Genomic DNA, 12,528 nt, shown 5'->3' with positions numbered 1-12,528 from the left:
ATTGATTCTGCAATTCCTCTACTAGGTATATATCCAGAAGACCAAAAATCACATTACAACAAAGATATTTGTACCAGAATGTTTATTGCAGCACAATTCATAATTGCTAAATCATGGGAGAAGCCCAAGTGCCATCGATCCACAAATGGATCAAAAAACTGTGCTATATGTACACCATGGAATATTATCAGCCATAAAGAAAGATGGAGACTTTATCTCCTTCATGTTTATATGGATGGAGCTGGAACATATTCTTCTTAGCAAAGTATCTCAAGAATGGAAGAAAAAGTATCCAATGTATTCAGCCCTACTATGAAACTAGTTTATAGCTTTCATATGAAAGCTATAGCTCAATTATAGCCCAAGAATATGGGGATGTGGGAGGATGGGTGGTGGGAGGGTGATTGGTGGGACCACACCTATGGTCCATCCTACAAAGGTACATGTGAATCTTTGTAAATGCAGAATATAAATGTCTTAACACATTTGGTTAAGTGACCAACCAGTTTTTCAACCAGTTTCATGAAAATATTTCAAATTGTATATAAAACCGGTACACTGTACCCCATGACTGCATTAATGTACAGAGCTATGATTTAATTAAAAAAATGATTTGTAGGTTTAATGCAATTCCTATGGAAATCCCAGCAAGGTTTTTTGTAGATATATACAAAAGTTTTATTCTATAATTTATATGTAAAGGCAGAAGAGCCAGAATAGCTGAAACAAATTTTGAAAAAGAAAAATAAAGTTGGAGTAATAATATTATCTCTCCCCTCAGTGCTCCCAAAGATGCTGTCACATTGTGACATCTTTACTTGCTTTTCTTGTATGTCTCCCTCCTTAATGAAGTGAAGATCTTATCTTCTAGGAAACTCCATCTAAGCCATTGATAACATGTGCGGTCAGGACTAGGGCCTGTCACTAGAGATGCCAATCCTGCCTGGCACAGTTGAATACACAGATAGCCTTTGAGATGCTCTTACACAGGATGTCCCATTTGGACCTTAGAACCCCATGGGAGGCCAGTCAGATGGTGTAATGAAATCCAGATGCTGCCTGTTGTGGCAAGGCTGCTGGTGGCCCCAGCATCCAACCTCCTCTTTCCTTTGTAGAAGAATCCCTGTTTATCCTGGAGGTGGTGCAATGGGTTTGCAGCTGATGAGGTACTCACAGGCATTCTTGGGTGGCACTTCTGGGAAAGCCTCTTAAAGACAGCAAGTGGTAAGTAATTTCTGTTGTGCACCCCACCCACTTCTGCCTCCTGCCTGAAATCTGGATGTTGTAGCTGGTGTTCCTGCATCAGTCTTTGCTCATGGGGTGACCTGTGGCTTCAAAGACAGATGCTGAAGATATCGTGGGACCTCAGGATGGAGGAGCCTTGTCCTTGATGCAATGGCCATGCTGGCCTAGGACTGCCAATGGGAAACTTTCTTGGGAGAGAAAAATAAACCTCTGTCTTCTCCTTGTTTCTTAAGTACACTCCTGTTTAAGTGCTGTCTTGGCCTGTCAGCCTTGAAACCTACTATAGAGGGGGACAAGGTTGCTCTGGCTATTCTTGCGTTTTGTTGTTGTTGTTGTTTTGTTTTTTGTTTTGAGACAGAGTTTTACTTTGTTGCCCTTGGTAGAATGCTGTGGTGTCATAGCTTGCTGCAATCTCAAACTCCTGGGCTCAAGGGATTCTCTTGCCTCAGCCTCCTGAGTAGCTGAGACTATAGGCATGTGCCACAACACCCAGCTATTTTCAGAGATGGGGGTCTTACTCTTGCTCAGGTGGTCTCGAACCTGTGAGCTCAAGCAACCCCCCCAACTGGCCTCCCAGAGTGTTAGGATTATGGCCGTGGGCCATCATGCCTAGCCATAGGTCTCCTTCTTAATGACCAATGCTGATTTCAAGGTATATGTTGAAGAAGGCAGAGCTGGAAAGAGTACCTGAGAGGAGTATGTAGATGAGGAGGGCAGTGATATTGATGTTGGCTTGAATATATGTGGGTTTTTAGCCAGGCTTTTGGCACCAGCTGGTTGAGGGTCACTTTCTTCCAGGGTTGCGCTGGGGACTGAGTGCCTGTTAGACCTGTGTGGGGGCAGACACCTGGGCTGACCCCCTGGCTAGGGATGCACCTGCAGGGACTCAGGCTTGGTGCCTTGCACCTGCTTTTGGCAGACAGACACACGCAGTGAGGATAGGCTAAGCAGCGTCAGCTTATTGCCTGGCATAGACCAGGGGCCCTGATGTTAGAAAGAAGGGGATGTGTGGGGAGAGTCAAGTGCACTCAAGCTGCGGAGCTCACAAGGCAGTGGAGAGGGCTGTGTCTAAGCTTGGCTGTGTACGGTTGCAGTCTGTGTCTAGCTCTTTGTACTTGTGAACAAGGAGATGGAAGCAGCTCTTGTTTTCCCTGGGGGTACCATGGTTCTGACTGGTAACAGTTACACAGGACATGTCTCCTTCCTGTCAAGCTCATCTGTGGTCTTGTGTGTGAGCTCCTGCCCTCTGCAGTCAGAGGGTGACTACCGGGCTTGTGTTTATGGCCATCATGGGTGTTGGCTTCCAAATGGAGTAAGGACATCTTTGTGGGTTTTATTTCTGTGAGGGAAGAAGTGGCATCTTCTCTCTTCCCTTTCTTCCTCTGAGCAGCAGGCTTGATTTTACAGCTCACTTCTGTGAGTCCGTCACCACCTGACTGGCTGAGACTCCAGCCATGCTCACTGCATTAGCACCACTGGAAGGCTTGACCAAGCTATTCTCCCAGCTCGAGACAGGAATTTAAATTAAACTTCATTTAGCTGGGTGCTCCCTTTTGATTTCTCAGCAGATGCCTCCTGCTGTGAGTCTTGTTAAACTGCTAGCAACACTTCACTGACCAGCTGTTCCCAGTAAGCCAAAAAAGTGCATGGAGCAGGTTGGCCCCTCACACTGTGTCTCTCACATGTCTTCTCTGTGAAGCAGCCACAGGAAGGTGTCGTCCTGCCTCCCTGGGGAGCAGCTGGTTAATGGGAACTTGGGATTCTTATGCCTGTGGTGGGAACGGGCAGGGCAGGCTGCCACCCATGACCCCAGGTGAAGGCACAGGTCTGCTGCCCAGTCCTGGGCCTGTCACAGGCAGGCACCTGTCCTGTGGATTAATGAGGCCAGCAGCTGCATCACATCACCCCATTTGCCAGCCAAGGTTCTGGCTGTGCTGAGCCAGAGTTGCTGACCAAGCCCAGGCACATGTGCACCTCATACATTCCCATGATGAAGGAGGCAAACTCATTCTCAATGGTTGTCTCACAGTCACGCCAGGATGTCCTGCACGCCCCCTTTGTGAGAAGCTGAGACTATCCTCCTATGTATGTTGCATCTTTGAGTAGATAAGAAAGAGTCCCCATCCTTGCAGTGGACATTGCCCTGGACGAGGGCCAAGGGCTAGGCAAGCATGTACTTTCTGCCTTCACTTCTGGCCTCTGTGGGGCACCACTGTGCAGTGAGGAGCTGCACAGCTGGACAGGGTCTTCTTCATTCACTACTAGGGCTGAGGAGCTTGACTGGGCGCCTGACCTTTCCTCCACTGTCTGCCTCCTTCAGTTCCTACTTCCTTCTGCCCTTACTCCCTCCTCTCTCCTGTGCCCATCCCCATCTATTCCCCCTAACCAAAGCCCACCAGGTCACCACTGGACCCTCCTCAGGGACTGAGTACAAACAAAGTGGCCCTAGGGGCCCCTATGTCAGAACATCTGTGAAGGGGCTTGTGTACCAGACCTGGGGACCAGAGAAAGCCTTGCTTCTTAGTGCTTGGTGGCAGGGACAGGTGTGGTGTTGACATGTGGACTAGGTAGAGTGGTCCCAACCTAGGAAGTCACAACCTCCATTACTGCCCTAACTTGAGATTCTTGTTCCAGGTGGCAAAGGCGTCGCTTTAGAATGAGAAGTTTCAGCAAAATGTCTCCAAGCCACAAGCCTGAGAAGGGCTCACCTGCCAAGCTCAGCCTGGGGCCCATCTTCCTGAGGCTGTGGACCCATAAGCCAAGGTCAGGTCTAGTTTGAATGGATGTGGGACTTAAATATACCCTGAGTGTCAGGCCTGCCCTTGCCTGAGTCTGCCTCAGGGAGAAACTCCCCAAAGATTCTTTAAGGCTGAGTATTAGTGTGTGAGAATGTCTACTTCAATCTTCTCCACTCAATCACTCCCCTCAAACACAAGGACATAAAGCCCAGGCCAGAGGAGGGGCTTCTGGATACAACCTGTCAGGTCACTGTCAGCTCCTCAAGGTGGGTGTTACTCTAGGAAAATCCCAAGTTCTTAGACTGGTTCTCACAGTTCAATCTGGATGTCTGCAGCCAGACCGCTTCTGCACCTGTCACATCCATGCTGCTTTGCTGCGATGGCACAGAGAGGGACAGGCATGGGCTGGGGACAGGTGTATGGGGCAGGTTCAGGTGGGCATGGATGCTCAGATTGCTCATGGAGTCTCTCTGACCACACTCAGCATCTTTCTGAACTTTCTGGTGCCAGCAGCAGGCAGTATGTCATTTAAAATACATTTGATGTGAGCATTTCAAATTGTATTTAAAATCAGCACATTGTATCCCATAGATGCATTAATGTATACATGATCTATGTGTTTATGACTCAATGGACAAACAAACAAACAAAAATCAGACAGCTCCCATTTCCCCTCTGTGATGGACACTGGTGTATAGTCATTCATTCTGGTGTGTATTCATTTCCTTAGTGAAAGCCTTGCCTTTGATCTTTGTAAGGGTTTCATTGTTTTGTTTTTGTTTTTCACATTGTGACCAATGTCTTTCCCAGGGCTGCCCTTTTGCATCCTTTCCCTTTAGAGCCCTGGCCTGACCCACACTCACATAGGACTTCTGCTACAGGTACAGCAATCCTCCTATTAAGCCCAGCTTGGTGATTGTCTCTGAGTGCAGTGTCATTTCACTGTCCACCCACCAGCCTTGAAACACTTCCTGGCATGTTGTCCCCTTCAGCTCAGCATTTCCTTGCAGACTTTGAGAATTCTTCCCTTCTTTCAGCAGTATCCTAAGTAGTTAACTGTGTTCTGGTCCAAGTCAGGCTTCATTTCTGCATCCTTTAGGCTCAATTTTCTGTATTTTTCTTCGTTCTCCATTAGCTTCTCAAAAAACCCAAGCTTGCACAAGAGAAGGAGGGACAGTGGTCCTTTCTCCTGCCTTCTCTCATCTGCACACATCAGTTCATTGGGACCCGACTTTTGGGAGGCAGTGGGAGGGTCCTGGGCTGTGTTGTAAGACTTGGGGTGAATCTAAGCTGCTTTCTAGCTGTGTTACCTCGTGTGACTTTTTTAACCTCTATGAGCCTCAGTTTCCCGAGGAGGGAAAAGAGGATAACAGCCCCTGCTTCAGAGATGTTCAAACACAGCACCAGGGGACCGTGGGACACTTAGGGACAATGAGGTGGTAACTTCTTTCCCTCCCCAAATATCTCTGTCTATCTGGGCTGCTGTAACAAAATACCAGAGGCTGTGTAGCTTATAAGCAACGAAAAGTTAGTTCTCGCAGTCCTAGAAGCAGTAAGTCCAAAATCAAGGTGCAGGAAGATTCAGTGTCTGGTGAGGGCCCACCTCCTGGGTCACAAAGGATGCATTTCTACTGTGTTCTCACATAGAGGAAGGGGCAGATGAGCTTTCCTGGGCCTACTTTATAAGGGCACTAATCCCATCCCTGACCATCTCCCCAAAGGCTTGACCTCCAAATAGCATCACATTAGTGACTAGGTGTCAACATACAAATTTGGGCAAACACAAACATTCAGACCATAACACATGCCCTTCCTTCACCTCCCAATCTCCAAACTAACATGAAGAGATACTCCTAAAAATGTGCTTTCAAAAAGCTGAGCTGGTTGTACAACATTATTAGCAAAATTATTCATAATAGCCAAAATATAGAAGCTAGCTAAGTGTTCATCAATGATTAGATGGATGAAAAATGTAGTGTATATATACATAATGTCTCACACTTCATTTTCATAGGTCTTCACTCACATATATTTGTATATACATGGACATTACTCAGCCTTAAACAAGAAACTCTGACACAGGCCATGGTAAGGATGAACCTTAAGGACTTTATGCTGGGTGAAATAAGCCTATCACAAAAAGGTCAAATACTGTATGATCCACTATCTGAGGTACTTAGAATAAATTCATGGAGACAGAAAGTAGAATGGTGGTTGCCAGTGACAGGGGAGGCAAGGGAAACAGAATTATTGTTTATTTTTATTTATTTATTTTTGCTGAACCAGTCATTTTAATTTATTTTTTATTATTACTTTTTACTAAATCATAACTTTGTACATTGATGCATTTATGGGGTTCAGTGTACTGCTTTGATGTACAATATGAAATGCTTACATTGAACTAAGTAACACATCTATCACAATTATACTCATTTTCCTTTTTTCCAGTTTTTGGCCAGGGCCAGGTTTGAACCTACCGCCTCCAGTATATGGGGTCAGCGTCCTACTCCTTTGAGTCACAGGTTCCACCTATACTCATTTCTTAATAGTTTTGAAATGTACCATTTAATCATGCACATTAGGTGAGGTCCCCCTAAATACCCTCCCTCCTCTCATATCCCTCATCCTCTCTCTCCCCTCTTCCCTTCTACTTTCTGGACTATAGTTATGTTTTGCCATTCATATGAATGTGTAGGTGATTATATATTGATTTCATAGTACAGTAGTATTGAGTACATTGGATACTTTTTTTCCATTCTTGAGGTACTTGACTAAGAAGAATATGTTTCAGCTCCATCCAGGTAAACATAAAAGATGTGAAGGCTCCATCTTTTTTATGGCTGCATAGTATTCCATGGTGTATATATACCACAATGTGTTACTCCATTCATGGATTGATGGGCATTTGGACTATTTCTATGCCTTAGCATTTATGAATTGGGGTGCAACAAACATTCTGGTGCAAATGTCTTTGTTGTAAAATAACTTTCGATCATCTGGGTATATACCTAGCAGAGGAATTGCGGGATCAAATGGTATGTCTACTTTTAGTTCCTTGAGTGTTCCCCAAACTTCTTTCCAAAAAGATCATATTAGCTTGCATTCCCACCAGCAGTGTAGAAGTGTTCCCTTCTCTCCGCATCCACACCAACATCTGTAGTTTGGGGATTTTGTGATGTGGGCTAATCTTATGGGAGTTAGGTGATATCTCAAAGTGGTTTTGATTTGCATTTCTCTGATGATTAAGGATGATGAGCATTTTTTCATGTGTTTGTAGTCCATGTGCCTGTCTTCATCAGAGAAGTTTCTGTTCAAGCCTCTTGCCCACATAGAAATGGGGTTATTTGTTCTTTTCTTATTGATTAGTTTGAGTTTTTTGTAGATTCTAGTTATCAGACCTTTGTCAGAAGCATAACCTGCAAAAATCTTCTCCCATTCTGAAGGTTGTCTGTTTGCTTCAATTGCCCGGGGGGTCCTCCTCATAAAATATTCACCCAGGCATATTTCTTCAAGTGTTTCCCCTGCACTATCTTCTAGTATTTTTATAGTTTCATGGCTTAAGTTTAAATCTTTTATCCAGTGAGAATCAATTTTTATAAGTGGTAAAAGATGGGGGTCCAGCTTCAGTCTTTTTTTTAGAGACAGGGTCTCATTTTGTTACCCTCGGTAGAGTGCTGTGGTGTCGCAGCCCACAGAAACCTCTAGCTCTTGGCCTTAGGCAATTCTAATGCCTCAGCCTCCTGAGTAGCTGGAACTACAGGTGCCCGCCACAATGCCTGACTATTTTTTTTGTTGCAGTTTGGCTGGGGTTGGGTTCAAACCCACCACCCTTGGTATGTGAGGCCAACGCCCTACTCACTGAGACATAGGCACTGCCCCCAGCTTCAGTCTTATACAGGATATCAGCCAGCACCATTTGTTAAATAGGGAGTCTTTCCCCTGCTGAATATTTTTGATAGGCTTGTCGAAGATCAAATGATGATGCCGGGTTCATCTCTTGGTTCTCTATTCTGTTCCATAAATGTACCTTTCTATTTTTGTGCCAGTACCATGCTGTTTATAATCACTCTAGATTTATAGTATAGCCTGAAATCTGGTAATGTGATACCTCCTGATTTATCCTTATTTCTGAATAATATATTTGCTATTAGAGGTTTTTTCTGATTCCATATAAAACAAAGTACTATTTTTTCAAGTTCTTTAAAGTATGACAATGGTGCATTAATAGGGATTGCATTAAATCTGTAGATTGCTTTGGGTAGTACGGACATTTTAACAATGTCGATTCTTTCCAGTGATGGTATGTTTTTCCATTTGTTAACATGTTCAGCTATTTCTTTTCTCAGAGTTTCATAATTCTCTTTACAGAGATCTATCCCTATCTAATAGGGATTGCATTAAATCTGTAGATTGCTTTGGGTAGTATGGACATTTTAACAATGTCGATTCTTTCCAGCATGGTATGTGTTTCCATTTGTTAACATGTTCAGCTATTTCTTTTCTCAGAGTTTCATAATTCTCTTTACAGAGATCTATCATGTCCTTTGTTAAATTCCCAGATATTTCATGTTCTTTGGCACTACTGTAAAAGGAATAGAGTCCTTGACTATATTTTCACCTTGAATATTGTTGGCATATATAAAAGCTACTGATTTGTAAGTATTGATTTTGTATCCTGAGATGCTCCTGTATTCTTTGATTGATTCTAAGAGTTTTGAGGTTGAGTCCCTGGAATTTTCCTGGTATAGGATCATGTAATCAGTGAAGAGTGACAGTTTGATCTCCTCTGACTCTATTTGGATACACTTGATCGCCTTCTCTTGCCTGATTGTGATGGCTAAGACTTCCATTACTATGTTAAATACCAGTGGAGACAATGGGCATCCTTGCCTCATTCCTGATCTGAGTGGCAATGCTTTCAATTTTTATACCATTCAATATGATATTGCCTGTGGGTTTGCTATAGATGGCCTCTGTCAGTTTAAGAAATGTCCCTTCTATGCCTATTTTCTTAAGTGTCCTGATCATGAAAGGATGGTGGATATTATCAAAGGCTTTTTCTGCATCAAATGAGAGAATCTTATTGTCTTTGTTTTTTATTTTATTGATGTTATGTATTATATTTATAGATTTATGTATGTTGAACCAACCCTGTAACCCTGGAATAAAACCGACTTGATCATGGTGTATAATTTTTTTTGATGTGTTGTTGAATTATGTTTACTAAGATCTTATTGAATATTTTTGCATCGATATTCATTAATGATATTGGTCTATATTTTCTTTCTTTGTTGGATCTTTTCCTGGTTTGGGATCAGGGTGATACTTGCTTCAGAGAATGTGTTGGGAAGTATTCCTTCTTTTTCTATGCTTTGGAAAATGTTGTATAATATAGGTACTAGTTCCTCTTGAAAGGTTTGATAGAAATCTAGTCCCATACTTTTCTTTTTTGGGAGATTTCCTACTGTTGATGCTATTTCAGTAATTGATATAGGTCTATTCAAGATTTCTAATTCTTTCTGGTTGAGTCTAGGAAGGTGGCATTCTTCCAGGTATTGGTCCATTTCCTTCAGATTTTCATATTTCTAGGAATAGAGGTTTTTGTAGTAATCATTAAGGATTATTTGAATTTCTGAGGTGTTGTTATTTCTCCTTTATTGTTTCTGATAGACAATATTAGAGATTTTACTTTTCTGTTTCTGGTTAGGTTGCCCAAAGGTTTATCAATTTTGTTAATCTTTTCCAAAAAACAACTTTTTGTTTCATTGATCTTCTGAATGATTCTTTTGTTTTCGATTTCATTTAATTCTGCCCTAATTTTGTTATTTCTTCTGATGGGTTTGGGTTTGGACTGCTGCTTTTCTAGTTGCTTCAGATGATCCATTAAGTTGTTGTCTTCTTCTCTTTTTGTTTTCTTGATGAAATCTTCCAATGCTATAAATTTCCCTCTTAGGACTGCCTTTGTAGTATTGCACAGGTTTTGATAATTTGTGTCTTCATTATCATTTTGTTCCAGAAATTTGATGAATTCCTTCTTAAACTCATCTTTGACCCAACTATCATTCAGCCTAAGATTATTTAGTTTCCATGACTTGTTTGAGTATGAAGGTTCCTCTTGCTGTTGAATTCAACTTTTATTCCATGGTGGTTTGAGAAGACACAAAGAATAATTTCTATTCTTTTGAATTTGCTGAGGTTAGACTTGTGTCATAGGATACAATCTATTTGGGGGGATAATCCGTGGACTGATGAGAACAATGTATATTCAGTTTTATTAGGGTGAAATCTTCTGTAGAGGTCTGTAAAGTACATTTGTTCTAGGGTCAGGTTTAAGTCCAATATTTCCTTGTTTAGTTTTTTCTGGGAAGATCTATCCAAAACTGTCAAAGGAGTGTTAAAATCTCCAACTACTATAGTGCAGGAAGATATAGATTTATTCATATCCATTAGAGTTTGCTGTATAAGTTGAGGAGCATTCTGGTAGGGTGTATAAATATTAATTATTGAAATCTCTTCATGTTGGGTGTTTTCCTTGACGAATATGTAGTGACCTTCCTTATCTTTCTTTATCTTTGTTGGTTTAAAGCCAATTGTATCTGCAATTAAAATTGCACCCCCTGCTTTTTTCTGGTTTCCATTTGCCTATATTACAGATGTCCATCCCTTCACCCAGAGTCTATTTTTATCCTTTAAGGTAAGATGAGATTCTTGTATACAACACATATCTGGTCTGAGTTTGTGTATCCAGCCAGCCAGTCTGTGCCTCTTTAGAGGACAATTTAAACCATTCACATTAATTGAGAGAATTGATAAGCCTGCTTGTATTTTGGGTGTTATGATTTTTGGATGTCCAGTGGACATTTTTAATCCTTTCATCACTGCAGAAGTTGAGTTTTGCTCAAAAATTTTTGAGTGAGAACCCAATGCAGCTGCTGTAGTCATGGGATCAAGATGGCTCCATTCACTTTTGTTTGTGCTGTGAGAGCGGCTTCAGGAATCTTATGGCCCCTGAATATTTTGGCATCCTCAGCCTATCAAAACTGTGCCAGGAATGCCTCTCTTATTTCTACACTGTCAACTGGTCATTTTAGTCATGTTTAGACACCACTTGTTTCCTGTGCTCCCAGTCTTACCACATCTGCCAGAAACTTGACATGTGGGCATACTATAACAGTTCTTAGTAGAGTGGTCCCCTTGTTTCCAAATGTCCTGAAGCTGCCAGTCAGAACTGTAACATACTTCAATTCACAAAAAGGCAAGCGAAAGACTGTGAAAGCTGTCATTTATAGGTTTCTTCAACTTCATTCTGGCCTTTGGCTAAGGAGAAGGGCTGATTATAAGAAAAAATTATGGAAGAAGAAAGCTGCAAGGAAAAGATGCTTGAGGGAATTTGTGTTCTGCAATAAAACCCAGAGTAAACTCTTAGATAAAATGACAACGTCTTTCTGGAAGAGGCAAACTGGTATGCTGATGATCCTTATCAGAAGTATCATGATTGAACAAACCTAAAAGTATAGATCAAAAGTTTTATGATTTCCCAGTTATTGAATATATATCTTTGGACAATGATGTTTCTGCATAAACAAGTAACTATAAAATCTGATGTAAATTGTACCAATTAATATGTAAATGTACAGTGCCAACATTAAACTTATGGAAGTTTTAACAAAAAAATATTTCCGAGTGAGTTTACTTTGGAGGTAGAGCATTGCACTGGTCATTGTGGAGGATGGGTCTGAGAATATCCTGGAGAGCTGGTTTAGTTATGGCAAATTTCTTCAACATGTGTATGTCATTACAGTATTTGATTTCTCCATCACAGATGAAGCTCAGTTTAGCTAGATACAGGATCCTGGGCTAGAAGTTGTTTTGTTTTATGAGATCGATGACAATCCTCTTTTGGCTTGAAATGTTTCTGTAGAGAGATCTGCAGTCATTCTGTTATTTCTCCCTTTGTGGTGATGCTTTTTTTACATCTGGCTGCTTGCACAATTTTCTCCTTTGTCTTAACTTTGGCAAAGTTAACCACAATATTTCTAGGAGATGCTTTGGATTGAGTTTTGCTGGGGTTCTGAAACTATCTACTATCTAAAATTCTGTATCTTTTGCAATGCTTGGGAAATTCTCCTCCAAAATTTCTTGGAGGAGAGCATCTGTACCTTTAGGACCATCCTCTTTTCCTTCAGGAATTCCTATAAGATGAATGTTTGATCTTTTGGAGTGATCCCACAGCTCTCTCAGGGAATGATCAGTTTTTGCTCTCCATTTGTCTGCCTCTTTGAGTGTTTGGGAACGTTCATAAGCTTTGTCTTAAGTTTCAGAAATCCTTTCTTCTGCCTCATCAAATCTATTACTGAGGGAGTCTCCTGTATTTTGAAGCTCCTCAACTAAATTTTTTTTTCCTTGAGCTATCTCTTTTCTCATTATGTCCACATCTTTGGTGATTTTGTCTTTGAATTCATTAATTTCTTGAGACAACTTTAGAACTACTCTTTGGAATTCAATTTCTATCTTTTCTTTCATTCTATTTATTTTATTTGCCATC

The 12,528-nt window shown here is 41.5% G+C and overlaps 1 pseudogene; it reads left to right on the top strand.

Annotated features, from left to right (window-relative positions):
• The first annotated feature begins 10,934 nt into the window (after positions 1–10,934).
• On the top strand, positions 10,935–11,500 carry LOC100966391 (annotated as a pseudogene).
• Positions 11,501–12,528: the final 1,028 nt, after the last annotated feature.

This window comes from Otolemur garnettii, unplaced genomic scaffold, assembly GCF_000181295.1.
Source record: "Otolemur garnettii isolate 467f Iridium unplaced genomic scaffold, OtoGar3 scaffold00118, whole genome shotgun sequence".
Lineage (NCBI taxonomy): Eukaryota > Metazoa > Chordata > Mammalia > Primates > Galagidae > Otolemur > Otolemur garnettii.
The sequence above is the reverse complement of the archived record's forward strand: the minus strand, read 5'-3'. Positions and strand labels throughout refer to the sequence as shown.